The 13,916-nt window shown below is 46.6% G+C and overlaps 1 long non-coding RNA gene across 1 annotated transcript in view; it reads left to right on the top strand.

The window, feature by feature from the left end:
* LOC141419194 (uncharacterized) overlaps positions 1–11,697 on the top strand; it is a 79,130-nt gene extending 67,433 nt beyond the window's left edge. The window contains exons 2-3 of the long non-coding RNA XR_012443850.1: positions 8,344–8,481; positions 10,307–11,697. This is a non-coding gene — a long non-coding RNA (uncharacterized lncRNA). The remainder of the gene's footprint in view (positions 1–8,343; positions 8,482–10,306) is intronic.
* Positions 11,698–13,916: the final 2,219 nt, after the last annotated feature.

The following is a 13,916-nucleotide window of genomic DNA, read 5'->3' as shown; positions in this document are numbered from 1 at the left end:
ACCCCCTTTAGTCAAGGACCTGTGAGGGGACTTTAAAAAAATAGGTGACCTCACCCTGAGACAACAGATACAGGACTTTGATTTGACTCTCTCAAAAATCAATGACTGAGTAAGACAGAGACTCCTGTTAGCCTGACAACTCCCATGCACCCTTATAAACCAGGGGATACAGTTTGGGTAAAGAAATAAAATGTTCAACCATAAAGCCCCACTGGAAGGACCCTTTTGTTGATGTTTTGTCCACCCCCACAGCAGTTAAGGTAGCAGAGATCGTTCCCGGGACCTCCCACAGCCGAGTGAAGCCAGCTTCCCTCGAATGGGTGAGCATCCCTGACCTGGTCTCACCATACAAGATCACCTTCAAAACACTAGTGCCCTTCCCCAACCCAACTCTGCTTCCCAGGAGACAACAGGAAACCATGATAACAAGACATCATCCCTGCTCTAGTCACTCCAGAAGCTGACCAGTGTACACACGGTGGAAGCCTAAGGAGTCGCGCATCTCACCTTTGATGATAAGTCTGTTCTGTGTATTCTTCTTACTAATCTTGGTCAGCTCTCTACCTGGGGACCCCCAGGCTTTGGACTGTGACTCATGTGTGTGCACTACCCAAGCAGGGAGTGCTGTTACCAACACTCTGGTTTTCCATACTTAACTATTCTTGTGCAGGCAGCATTGCTGGGTCATGCACCCACAGCCATACCACCTACTCAGTGTGTTTTCACGATGGTCAGTATATCTATTTTAACTCTATCTATCGCCCTCGGGAGCAATGGCTAGAGGCCCAAAGCTTCACCAGCATTGGAAAGCTTGTTAACCACACCCAGGTTAATGACCCCAACAAACCTGTACCTCTCACTAGCTGAGTCCATAGCACAAACTCTAAATGTAATTTCGTGTTATGTTTGTGGAGGAGCAAATATGAGAGACCATTGGCCATGAGAGGCAAAAGAGCTAAACCCACAAGAGCCCTTTAATAAAACCACTCTCCCTAGCTTCAGGGAGAGCATTCGGCTCCTAAAAACCTCTATTACTGGAAATTACTGTATCTCCATCCAAAAGGCCAGTTCTCCACCCTGGTAGGGGATTTGATCCTGCTACTCAGGAGACTCAGTGGTGAGGGGCTCCCAATCACACGAAGCCCCAACCTCACCTGCTGGCTTCAATAGCCTGAAATTATCTCAATCTGAGTAAATACTGTCTACAGATTGATGATTTTAAAAAAAGTTAATTAAACAGATTACTGACAAGACAAAAAAAAAAGCTTGCCCATGTATGTCCCTGTGCAGACTTAAAAGAGATAAAGTTCCAAAGACTTACTGGGGGCTGGTTCCCAACCTAAGTAGGCTCAAGAGCTTGACAGGAACAACGTCCCTTGTCTTAGGAGCATGCCTGATATCACCCTGCCTAATCCCCAGTACTGCGTCTTTGTCAAGATGATGCTCTTTGACCCAGAAGTGGGTCCAATCATCAAAGGGGGCGTGTGGCAGGAAGGCAGGGAGGGGGAAGAAAGACTCATGAGTGCTACAGGAAAAGTGGAGTTGGGGAATGTTTCCTGGAGACCAGAGGAGGGTCATCTGGTCCCAGAGGTTAAAACAGCCAATGAAGTAACATGTGATTATGTGTGGGACAAGCCGTACCCCCCCATTTCTGCAACCTGCTCTAAACAGTATATAAGGAAAGCCCCCTTTGTTCTCGGTGCTCAGCCTTTGGACATGAGTCTGCTGAGTCGCTGCTGGCTTGCTTAATAAACTTGCCTCCTGAAAGCTTTGGTGCTCTCTCTGTCTCTGTCTGAGCCGTCCTGCAACAACATAAGTCTTTGCTTTATGGATTAGGAGTTCTAGAAGGATGTTCTGTGAGTGTCTGAGGCTTGGAATTGGGTTTGAGATTTTTCTCAGCATTTTACCAGAGGTTTGAACAGACCGAACAGCTAGCCAAGCTGCAGTCTTCTGGTCCATTTCATGGAAATAATGGTTGTGCCTTTGTCTGTCGCAAGAATCAAACAAACCCCTGGTGCCAAAGTGCTGATAAGCGAGAAGCAAATGTTGGCTGTTGTCATTGTGATTATCTTTCTGGTCTCATGAGACTGTAGAAATAGTACTTGGTGCATTCCTTCCTTCAGTCAAACTCACTGCCCACCTCCTCTGCAGCCCACCTGGTGCTCAGGGTGAACTCTACAGAAGTCACTGAATCAGCACCCTGCTCTCTAGAAGCTTACACTCTCTTACTGTGGCAGACAAGTAGACCCCTGGGTTACACTGGAGGGCGGAAGTGTCGCATCTGGAAGGCGGAACTTCCAGTCATGAGCGTTATTAACTGGAGGCCTGGCTTTGCATTAACCAACAGTGGGATCCAGACCAGGGACAGAACCTCTGTGAGCTTTGGTTCCCTCATCTATCCAGTGGTTAAAGATGGAATAAAGCAAAATGTGTGCAATCTGCCTATGAGAAAGTAACAGATGTTGTCTCTGTGATGTGTTCTCCTGGCCACCAACCTCAGTGATAACAGAAATGGGAGGGTCCCCAGAAAGTTCACTTAGAGGTTGCCAGAGAATAGAGGGCTCAGATCTGGGCTACTTGGATCTGCGTCCAGGATGAAGGGGATTTCCTGGACCTGGCTTTGCTGTCCCTAGTTCTTTTCATAAGCATTTGCCTCTTCCTCCATCCATAAAGATGAAGACATTCTTTTGCAGGGATTTAATATCAGGGCTGCGTGCTTGGGGCCCTGAGAAAGCCAAGCTTCCTGCTTCTTTTTGCATCTAGCCCAATGTGGCTTTCTGCTCTCCAGACGAGAGCCTGTATTCATTCCCCTAATGCCCTGGAATTGCTTACTCACACTGAAATCCGCTGCCTCAGGGGTTTCCAGCCAGAAGTAAGCCTTCTTTTCATGGGTAATCAGGCAGCAGCCTGGAGCAGGATGAGGCTGCATGCCCGGCTGGCTCTCTGTAGATATTGGATCTCACAGCCTCCCTGACCCTGACAGTGACCCCTAGGGGAGGCACCCAGGCCAGGGAGATGCTGTGCAGAGACGGAAAGTCTTCTGTATCTCACTGCACAGATGGACTATGTCCCACACTGGACCTGGGTTTGACCCAGATGTCCTCCATCACCGCTAGAGCCTGTGACTAAGGCATCTGAGGGTCCCAGAAGCCCTACCACGCAACACTGTGTTGTCATTGACTTACAGCCTGGGTAGAGAAGGCAGACACACTTAGGGAGTAGGTCCAGGTGTGGAAATGCCCACAGAAAGGCCTCTGTTCCTCTTCCGGGGGAGGTAATCCACAAACTTGAATCTCTAAGAGGCCTCATGTGGCTGAGTGGCAGCTGTAATGGTTGGCATTGCCACTGTGAAAGCCTGTTCTTGGGGGCTTTTGTCCTGCAAACATTTAGTTCAAGCCCACCATGTGTCAGGCATCATGGCAGGGCTTGGGACCCAAGGATGCATAATGACAAGAAGCCCAGCCCACCAGGCTCTGCCAACCCCTGCAGTGTACATGGTAGATGGAGCACAGGCCACACACACCCCAGAACATGGGCTCCATCCGAGTTTCCACTCACCTGCAGCTGTGGGTGTACAGGTAGGTGACCTGCTCTGGATGGCAAGTTTCCTCACCTGGAAAATGTGTGTAGCCCTAAAGCTGCCTCCCAGGACCATTCAGGAGATCACCTGATGTTAAGGGAAAAGGTTCACCTCTCTTGCTGGGCACTGTGGCTCACACCTGTAATCCTAGCTACCCAGGAGGCAGAGATTAGGAGGATTGCAGTTCAAAGCCAGCCCGGGCAAATAATTCTGTGTGACCCTATCTTGAAAAAAACCTATCACCAAAAAGGGCTAGTGGAGTGGCTCAAAGTGTAGGGCCTGAGTTCAAGCCCCAGTACAGGGAAAAAAAAAAAAAAGGTGCATGTCTCTGAGCCTAGCACCACTACATCCTATAAAATGAAGTCTGACTCAAAGGGAGGCCTAGGGCAATGGTTACACACTTCTCCTCCAGGTTCCCACAGTCCTGGCTTCAAATCCAGACTCTGTCATCTACCATGTGAATTGGGCCATGTAAGTTACCCTCAGTGGACTCCTGTATTCCCAACTACAAACTAAGGATGATAGTAGCCTTGCTCAGACCAGAAGTGTGAGACATTTCAACCCTAAATAAGTGAGTGCTGTACTTTTAATCATTAATAGTCTTGGAATCTGAAGGATAATACAAGATTTGTTTGTTTCTTTCCACATGGATGTCTTTGGACCAATCCAAAAAAAAAAATTGAAAGCACACTGTATAGAGACAGTTATGAGGAACTACAAAAATAAAACCTCAGGAAAAGGAATCGTGAAGACATGCTCTGTTTTTGTTGTGGTTATGAGCTCAACAGTGTTTCACAGGTGACCACTACGTCCTTCCAGCATCACATAGCACAAGGAGGATGGGGACCTCTCAGTGTCCCATTTACACAACCCCTTCATTGTCCAGCCCACCCCTTTCTGGCCTGTCTTTGATGGAGGTGGCAGTAGAGTCTCTGGGCTGTGACTCTTACTTCTGTGAGCTGCCTCTGCCTGTCCACCCTATGGTCTCCCAAGTTGCCCTCTTCACCCTCAGATCCAGAGCTGAGACAGCAGGTGCTGAGTCTCTGCTAATAACTGCAACCTTGGGAAGGCACTCAGGGGCCTCAGCCACCTCCTAAGTCAGGAAGGGTTCTCAGGGGACATTCCCTCTACCCGTTGTCCCCAAGTTCCAGCTTCCATAAAAGGAAAATTTGGCATACCACAGTTAGACTTATCCAAGCTCATGGCAGGAGCTGAGGACTCAGCCCGGGAGGAGCCTGGCATTCTGATTCCTAGGTCATCAGCTGCCATTACAACTGTAATCCTCACTGGGCACTGGAATCACCTGGGCCATAGCTGGACCAATTAAATCAGAATCTCTGGATAGAAGGACCTAACACTGTAACCAGACAGCCAAGTTTGTACATCAATGCGTTTGAGCAAGGAGATCCTGTGTGAACACAAAATGTCTTAGGTTAGTCTTTTTGCACTGTTCCAAAACCTGCACCTGTCCAAGCTGCCTCCCAGAGCTTCTGATGTAACTGGTTGCACCTTAGGATCAAAGCTGCCCAGTGATACCAACAAACAGCTAAGGTGAAGAATAGCAGAGCTAGGCATAGTTGATCTAGTCTGTAATCCCAGCTATACAGAGGCATAAGTAAAAGAATCGTAGTCCAAGGCAGGTCTCAGGCAAAACGTGTGAGACCCCATCTGAAATATAACTAAAGCAAAAAAAAAGGGGAAACCTGGGAGTATGTCTCAAATGGTAGAATGCCTCCCTAACAAACATGAAGCCCTAAATTCAAATCCTAGTACCTCAAAAAAAAAAAGAAAGAAAGAAAGAAAAAGAACACTTGTTTTCTTGGGCATGGTGGATGGCACCTATAATCCCAGCCCTGGGGAGACTGATCACGAATTCAAGGCCAGCCTGGGTTCATAGCAAGTTCCTGTCTCAACAGAAAAAAAATATATACTGCTTTAATATATTTACTCTTTAAAGAAAATCATAACACTTAATTACAAAAAAAGTTACCTTTTCTGTTGAGAAGCAATCCATTGCATGTGAATCTGTGCTCACATTCCAGGAAACAGAAGCATTCATAGTACAAGACTCTTTCCCTGTGGTTTTATGTCTTTACACACAGGTACAGTTAGACTTGTGCATGTGTCATTTAACCACCTGCCATTTGTCAATTCAACAGAAATTAATTGAATTTGATTTGGTATAAGCAATTGGGGTTATAAAATATCAATCAGAATCAACTACAAAACAAATCACCATTTTAATATCATAGAAAGAAGATCAATTTAGTTAGTGCTGTGAAATGGGTCACTCAGCATATGGTTCCTATGAATTGAAAAAGATAAATCATTTAGCATCTGTCATTTGCTAAAGAGGTCTGGGATGGGACTTTACTCAAATCAGATGGAAATCTCTGTTCTCGCTTTTTTTTTTAAGTAAGAATACCTGAAATTCCAAAGCTGTGTAACCCCTTTATTCACCACCACTGCTCTCTCTGGGGAGACTCTAAATCCAGCTGCAGAGAGCACATTGTGAATACCAAAGTGAAGACCTCCCTAGGTACAGAACACAGAGGCAACCCCAGCATCCTCAGGCGTGGGCCTGTGCCCTCCTCCTGGAGTCCTGGGCTGTATCTTAGACATCGGGATCAGGAGCGCCAGTTTCCCCCCAACACAAAGGTGCAGATGATCCACGGGGGCTTTCGAAGGCTGTGAGTGTCAATCACCTACCCTTATCAGTTCTCCGTCCAACACTTAGAGTCACAAAGCTGGGCTGGAAAAGTGATAAGGGAATGTGACCAACAGGCAAAGAAGTCCTGATGAAGAAGTCCTTTGCAGGATCAGGTAAAAACTGACATTTGATTTCTGGCTAACTCGTCCATGCAGCCCTATCTGCAACAGCTCCCCACTCCCAAGTCCTCTCTGGGCCCTTTTGTTTTGCTACCTGCTCTCCAACCTCTCCTTCTGACATTTGGAGAATCATTTCTGAAATTGAGACAAGCACAGCCTTGGACAGCTATGGAAAGAGGTAGATTCTTTGCATTAAAAAATCAATTCACAGTAAGAATAATTCTAAAATTTAAAATTCATAAGAAAACCAAAGAGAGAGAAGTCTTTACCCAACGGCTCCTGCAGGTCTGAGGCTGGCGGCCCAGTGACCCTGCTCTTCCTCAGGGTCTGCTAGCAAGCCCATGCCCACATTCCATTGATAAAGTCCCTGCAGCAAGTCTCCTCCTCCAACCAGGATTGGTCCTCCAGAGGGGCTGGCCCCAGGCCAGGACCCATCAGAGCAAACCTGCTCCAGCTGCATGTGTCCTCTGAGCTGCATGGCCTGGATGGGATTAGGCTTGGGTGGAGTCTGAGTCCAGTGGTGAGTGAATTCTCATGCATCCAAGTTCACTGGCCTATCATGTAGGATTCTTCCTCTTGACTGATTGACCTTCCTCACTGATTCATATCCAGAGCCTCTGAAAGCCAAAAGCAACTGACGTGGTTTCCATTGTAGAGACCTTAACATGAGTCTGTATATCAGGATGAAATCAAAGAACTATAGCCCAGATTTTAGGAATGGACTCTTACACAGAATTGCATTGTGGGAAAGCCACCAGCTTTGGACCTATCTGCTTGATACTGATTGCGTAACCTTATGAAAATTACTGAATCTCTTTGCGTCTTGGTTTTCTGACCTGTAAGACAGAGATGGAACAGCCCTCCCTTGTACCCAGGAGGAACTGGCTCCAGATCCTTCCTGCAAAACCCAAAATCCATGGATGCTCGAGTCTCTTATCTAAGTGACGTGGGTTTTGCAGGTAACTTACATCTACCCTCCCGTGTTTTTAAATCATCTCTGCTTTACTCCTAAACCTAATGTAATGTAAACGCTATGTGAATCAGTTGATTTGGAAACCAGCTTCTTAGTCAGGACCAAGAGATAATACAGCGCCAGTCCTCTTACTCTTGAAGGTGAAGTGGTCCAGGCTTGAGGCCCAGTGAGAGAAATGGGATGGAGTCTCTGGCCCTTAGAACAGTCAAGTCAATCCCAGGACATGAGGCAGTGAGTGCTCTGATGCACAAGGAGGCCAACTGAGTGAGAGGAAGCAAGAGCCTCACCTATGATCAGTGGTCTGAACCACCCTCAGAGTCCCTAAATCCAGCCTCGGGGGGGAAGCTGGGCCTGGTCAGTTCAGATATCTGTGGTCCGTTGTTTTATAGATGGGAAACTGGAGCCCAGGTTGAAACTGGGCCAAGGTCTGAATGATGCAGTTCTGTTTCTGACCCTCACTCAGAGCATGCTCTTGATGCAGACCAGAAAGTGGGGCATTTCCAGAGAGGAGGAAGGTGACCTCTGAGCAGTGGGAGGAAGGGAAGCGAGTGCCTGACTGGCCACTGGACTGGTAGCACCTCTCAAGGGCCCAAATTGTTCCAGAAGAGAAAACCCAATGGTACATTTCTTTTTTTATGAAAGCAGTTGTCCTATTTCAGGCCTCCTGTTATCCTTGTCTTCATAACACTGATGTGATCTCTGTAAATACTAACTGGAGACTGGAAACAGGCAAGTTCACTGGCTGTTCAAACCTAGACAGGGTCTACAAAGATGATTCCACCCACCCTGAGCCCCATATAAAAGGGCTGCTTTGGCAGGTAGAAGGAGCTCCAGCTCAAATGTCCTCTCCTGTCATCTCGCTTCCCTAGTACAGAGGATATTCACATTTAGGTGTCTAAATAAGATAGCCTATGCACTATGTATATCTCTTATAATCACTCCACTGGGTTTCTTCATTCAGTTTGATTCATCCAACAAGCATTGAAGAGGCTGTTTCTTGCCGGGGCTTTAAAGGAATGAACTCATCTTGGACTCAAGGAAACAAGAGCTCATGGATGATACCGACTACTTGCACTGCAGCACACTCCTTCTGGAGAAGGTGCAAGAGAGTACCATGTAACTTCTGCCTAGGAGAAGATGGGAGAGGAAGGGAGGGGAGGGGAGGGGAGAGGAGGGGAGGGGAGGGAAAGGAAGGGGAGGGAAGGGGGACTGGAGATTGGAGGTGGGAGGGGCCTGGCTGACTGAACAGTCCAGTGCGAGGTGAGGGTGTGAGAGGAGGCTGGAGGTACAAGCTCAGGGCCAATCATGACACCTTGAATGTCAGGTTAATCAGTCTGGGCCCTACCTGGCAGGCAACATGAAGCTCTGGGGCTCTAAGAAAAGTCACATCTGAGCAGGGGTGTAAAGGAGAGGAGGTTTGGGAGGAGGTGGGCACTAGAGGGCCCACCTGGACAACTGCTGTCAGTGTTGGGCTAAGTGGTGAGAATTTGAATGAATGCTTTGATTAATTAATTTCAAATTTAACACATTCTTTAAATAAATAATAATATTTCCATAACAAAGTGGTTATATTTGGGCAACATATTCATGTCACATGCTGGGCTCAGCTTACCTCTCCATGTCATTCATTTTCATGCTCTCAACATAATGCAGTGCTCATTTGGGGTGGGCTCACCCCTGCTTTAGGGGCAGCAAGGGTCATGGAAAACAGTGACGGCAACAGGATTTCAGATCACAAAACTCCCCCAAGAGAAGGCGCTCAATCCTTCCTCATCCCAAGATCTCTTCTGGATAGCAAAGCCACCAAGCAGACAAGGGGGGTCAATCAACATGGCGCACTTTGGTTTATTTACACTGGTCACATCTCTACCAGAGGAGAGGGAAATCAGATGTGTCACTTTATGGGCTCCAGGCTCAGTACAGCCCTTTGACTTCCACTCAAACCTTCACCCCATTGAGCTTCCCCAACACTCCCTCCAAAACTCACTCCAATCCACCGTTCATGGCTAAGTCACAAGATGATACACTGCTACCCCTTGGTTAAGGCTTACTTCTTGGCACTTGGCTGTTTTTCCTAAAAATGTCATCAGCACATGGAGGGAGCCCTACAGCCAGGGCATCATGGAGGGGCTTCATCATAGCTGGTCCCTCTGCCCGACAAGGGCAAACACTAGTCACCCTTTCGGCTCACTCTCACTCTGTGGTCAGAGAATTATAATACTCTCAGCCTTCCTTCTCTTCTTGTTGTTACATCTTCATGGCTTTTTACTAAAATATGCTATAAACCCGGTAGAGTACAAAGTATTTTTTGACTTGAATTTTCCCACTTCCACTACAATATGCTTAGTGTGTGTATGTATGTGTGTGTGCCCACACGTGTGTACTGGGTAATGAAGCCAAGGCCTAGAGTTGCTAGGCAAGTGCTCTACACTTGAGCCACACCCCCAACCCTGTTAGCTTTTTTTTAGTTTGTTTTTCAGGTAAGGTCTTGTGCTAATTTTACCCAGGCTGGCCTAGAACCACAATCCTCCTACCTCTGCCTCTGGAGGAGCTGGGATTATAGTCATGCACTGCCACACCTAGCACAATACACTTTTGAAGGACAAGTTCTACCCAAGGTGTCATCATCCTCTTTTTACTGATAGAAAACAGACCTAGAGAGGTTAAACAACTTGCGCAAGGCTCACAGCTTGCCAGAATCCAGACTTGTCTGTCTCCATCTGATTTCCCCATACCACCTTCCCTGTCTCAGTACACAAACGAGTGAACAACATAACATTCCACACCTCTCACAAAGATTCCAAGTCACACATGCCATTAAAACCATTTACTTTTCATTTGCCCCCAAGACAAAGAACAATCATGCCAAGTAGGTATACAGGGAGGGGAGAGGAGCTGAGCCTCGCTCTGCCCATCTTTCACAGGCCTCTTATCTGGGAAGTTACCCCAACGGTCCCCCAGCACTTTCTCCAACTCCTTCAGCCTTGACGACTCGACTCCACTCCACGAGGGTTGTGAAATCCCACCCTGCATGCTCTCAGCTGGACGACTCTTCACATCCGTTTTGCATCTCACATAATCCTTTCCTGCCGACTGACTGGTTCCACTGCAGCCTGTCTGCCTGCCTGCTACTGAGTTCCTTCTGAGCAGTGCCAAGGGTGACCTCAACTATCCAAAACACCCATCCCCCAAAGCTGGCACCACGATTCGGGGACATCAAGTGTGAAAAGGACCAAGTCAAGACAGGTAGAGGGAAGACAATGACCAAGCATCGAGCCCACTTGCCGTCAGTGCTGCTGCCTGGTCATAGCTGTGTTCAGAGGTTACAACCATCCGACTCCTCCCTGGTCTCCATCAGCCTGGCTCACTTCGCCCAGTTTAATGAGCTCAGGAATGTGCTCAGCTGAGACGCCCAGTGTTTGATTTGGCATCTTTGAACTGATACTGTGCCCCAGGCTCTGCTCATCCACCTGCAGGACTGCACAGTTCAGCCCTCAGACAGTCCAGTGGCAAGAGACATGCAATGCCCAGAACACGAGACAGAGTCTGCAATTAATACGTTATGAAGTTTAATAAACAGCTACAGGGCCTGACCCACAGAGATGCCACCGACCTGGATGGGCATCCGGGAAAGGAACATTTCTTTAAGTTGGTCCTGGCTTGTTTCTCAATCTGCCTCTCTGTGTCCACCTCAGAGCTGCAGGCAGCAGGCCAAGGACAGCTACTGCCCTCCCTAAATGCTACTGGGTTCCAGGTGTCCTGGACAGATCTGCCTGGCTGTGAAACCCACAAGCCAATCTGATGGTTCACCAGTGTGTTCTGGGCTCTGTTTAGGGGTGAACAGTCACCACTAAATCTGATCGGGGAGGTAACGCATGGAAATGGGGTCAGAATTCCTTAAACAAATTTAGCAACTGGGTATAATTTTGTTCTAATGCAAAACTCAAATATATAAGAAAAGACAAGAAAAAAATTTAATATTGGAATTATTCCAGAAAATCTGGATTTAAGCATGCAGTGGAACAAGAGCCAAAAAAACTGACCTCTGGATGGAGGCAAGCGAATGAAGAATTTGGCCTGGACTTTGGAGGGCAGGTGGGAGTGGTAGAGCAGTGGATAGGCACACATTGGGAAGGGTCTTGGGAAGCCACGAGCCACACAGGATGTGAACTAGCACCTCACACTCTTCTTTGTTATTGCTTATAATCCATCTCCCTCATTAGGACATAAACTCTGTGAGTTTCGTGTGTTTTGTTCATTGCTGCTTCCAAAGTGCCTGAGGAAGAAACTGAAGACAATGGATGCTCAATAAATATTTGGTAAATGAATTAATAAGCTCAGAAATTATTTCCTTGCTGGTCAGTGGTAGGCTGTAGGAATTTAAGTTTTTATTACTACTGGTCCCAATGCCAATACTCTTAAAATTTAAAAACTCAAGATCAAGTTTCCTGTCCTTTTCTTTTATGGCATGCCAGTAAGTCAGCATTCTAGAGAAATCTGGTTTTGCTCTCTGCCTCTGATAGCTCCCCAACCCTGGAATTTCAACTTTTTGGTGAACCTTATCCAGTCCACTTTGTAAACTCAGATCACTCACAAGGTCCTTAAAGGAAACTAGACAAAACCAATCCAGAAAGATAGCCTCTCCCACCAGGAAAATAGCCCTGGACACAATGGGAGATTAGGTCAGTGTTTGAGTCTCAGATCTATGCCCTGTTCTCCAAAAGAAAGAGAGAGAACCAAAGGCAGAAGCTGATTTTCAGGAACCTCAATCACAAGAAACCACCCGACTACCACCGTACCAGGCACCCTCACTAAGATCCCATGCCCCTGTTTCTAAGCTGGGTGCTTCTGACTCATGGGTGACCCTTACAGCCTTGTTCTATAAAAGCATGCCCCTCCATGCCTGCTCTGGAAGCCTCAGGGACTCATGTGGCCCAGAGCTTCCTCCTGTCTCTTCTACCCAACACTAAGGGATCTATACTCCCTGGTTCCCTGTTCCCTTTCCCAAAGTTGTCCATAATGTCTTCACATGAAGCTGAGGTCCCAGCCACATTAGAACGGCCAATTAACCTCCAAAATACCCTCCACTTTCCCTGCCCCATCCCTTTGTCTATTACAGTTCTCTACATTGGGAGTGCCTGCTATGTCCATCCCAAAACAGGACTCAGCATATGATCCAGCAATTCCATTGCTAGGGATATACCCAAAGAAATATATGTCAGGTTACAATAAAGACACCTGCAACCCATGTTTATTGCAGCAGTAGCTAAGCTATGGAAACAGACAAGATGTCCCACAACTGATGAATGGGTTAAGAAAATGTGGCATTTATATACAATGGCATTTTATTCAGCCACAAAGAAGAATAAATTTTTGTCATTTGTAGGTAAATGGATGGAACTGGAGAACATCATCTGAAGTGAAGTTAGCCAGGCTCAGACAGCCAAAGGCCACACACATGTTTTCTCTCATATGTGGAATTCAGGCCCAATACAAACATAAACAACATCATGAAAAACAAATCATGCTAAGAGGAGGTCACCAACAGGAGAGGTAAAAGAAGGAAGTTAAGAAGGTGAATATGATTGATGTACTTCCTATACAAGAATGAATATAGAAATTTAAACCTGTCAAAATTACCATAAGAAGAGGACTAAGGTAAAAAGGAGAAAAATAGAGGGGATGAAACTATTCAGATTATAGCACATATATACATGGAAATATCACAATGAAACACCCAAAATGTCTTTTTTCAAAAATAGAGAACAAGAGAGTAAAACAGATCCTGTCTGGGGATTGGCACCAGTGGGAGGAAGGGAGGAGATAAAGAAAAGGTGTAGGAGGTGAATGTGGTGGAAATAGTATGTACTCATGTATGAAAATGAAAAAATGACACCTGGTGAAACTATTCCAGGAATGGGGAAGGGAAAGTAAAGAATGATGGAGAGGGTAAATTCTATGATATATTGTAAGACTTTTGGTAAATGTCACAACATACCCACCAATACAACAATAATTTTTTTAAAGTGTGTTCTACAATTAAAAAAAATAGGTTCGGGGCCTGGGGAGGCAGCTCAGTGGTACAGCACTCACCTAGCATGCAAGAGGCCCTGCGTTCTATTCCCAGCACTGAAAAGAACCCCAGCTCATTTGCCACATCCCTTCAGATATTTGCCTGGATCCTGACAGTCAGAAGGAAGGCACTCTGCTCTGCCTTACAGAAAGTTCATACCTCTCTCCTAGTCCTATTTCCCTGCTCCCACTGTAGTCATTTTTCACTCTGTCTTTCCTTGAAGGATAAGAGCTATCCCATTCTTCAGGGACCCTGAGTGTTGAGTGTTCTGTTTGCTCACAAATGCTTATCCAAGGAGGAGATGTTAACTGCTCTTCCTTGCACGTTCTACAAATGGTGCAGGCAGAATGAGCGGAAAGAGGTGAAATGATGAATCCTTGGCTAATTCACTCTGAGTTGGAGCACAGCGATGGGAAAAATCATCAGTCTGTCGTCATGAAGCTTTGGAGCATTTCAATAAT

The sequence above is a fragment of the Castor canadensis genome, chromosome 19 (assembly GCF_047511655.1).
Source record: "Castor canadensis chromosome 19, mCasCan1.hap1v2, whole genome shotgun sequence".
Taxonomy (NCBI): Eukaryota; Metazoa; Chordata; class Mammalia; order Rodentia; family Castoridae; genus Castor; species Castor canadensis.
Note: the sequence above shows the minus strand (reverse complement) of the source record. Positions and strands in the feature narration are given on the sequence as shown.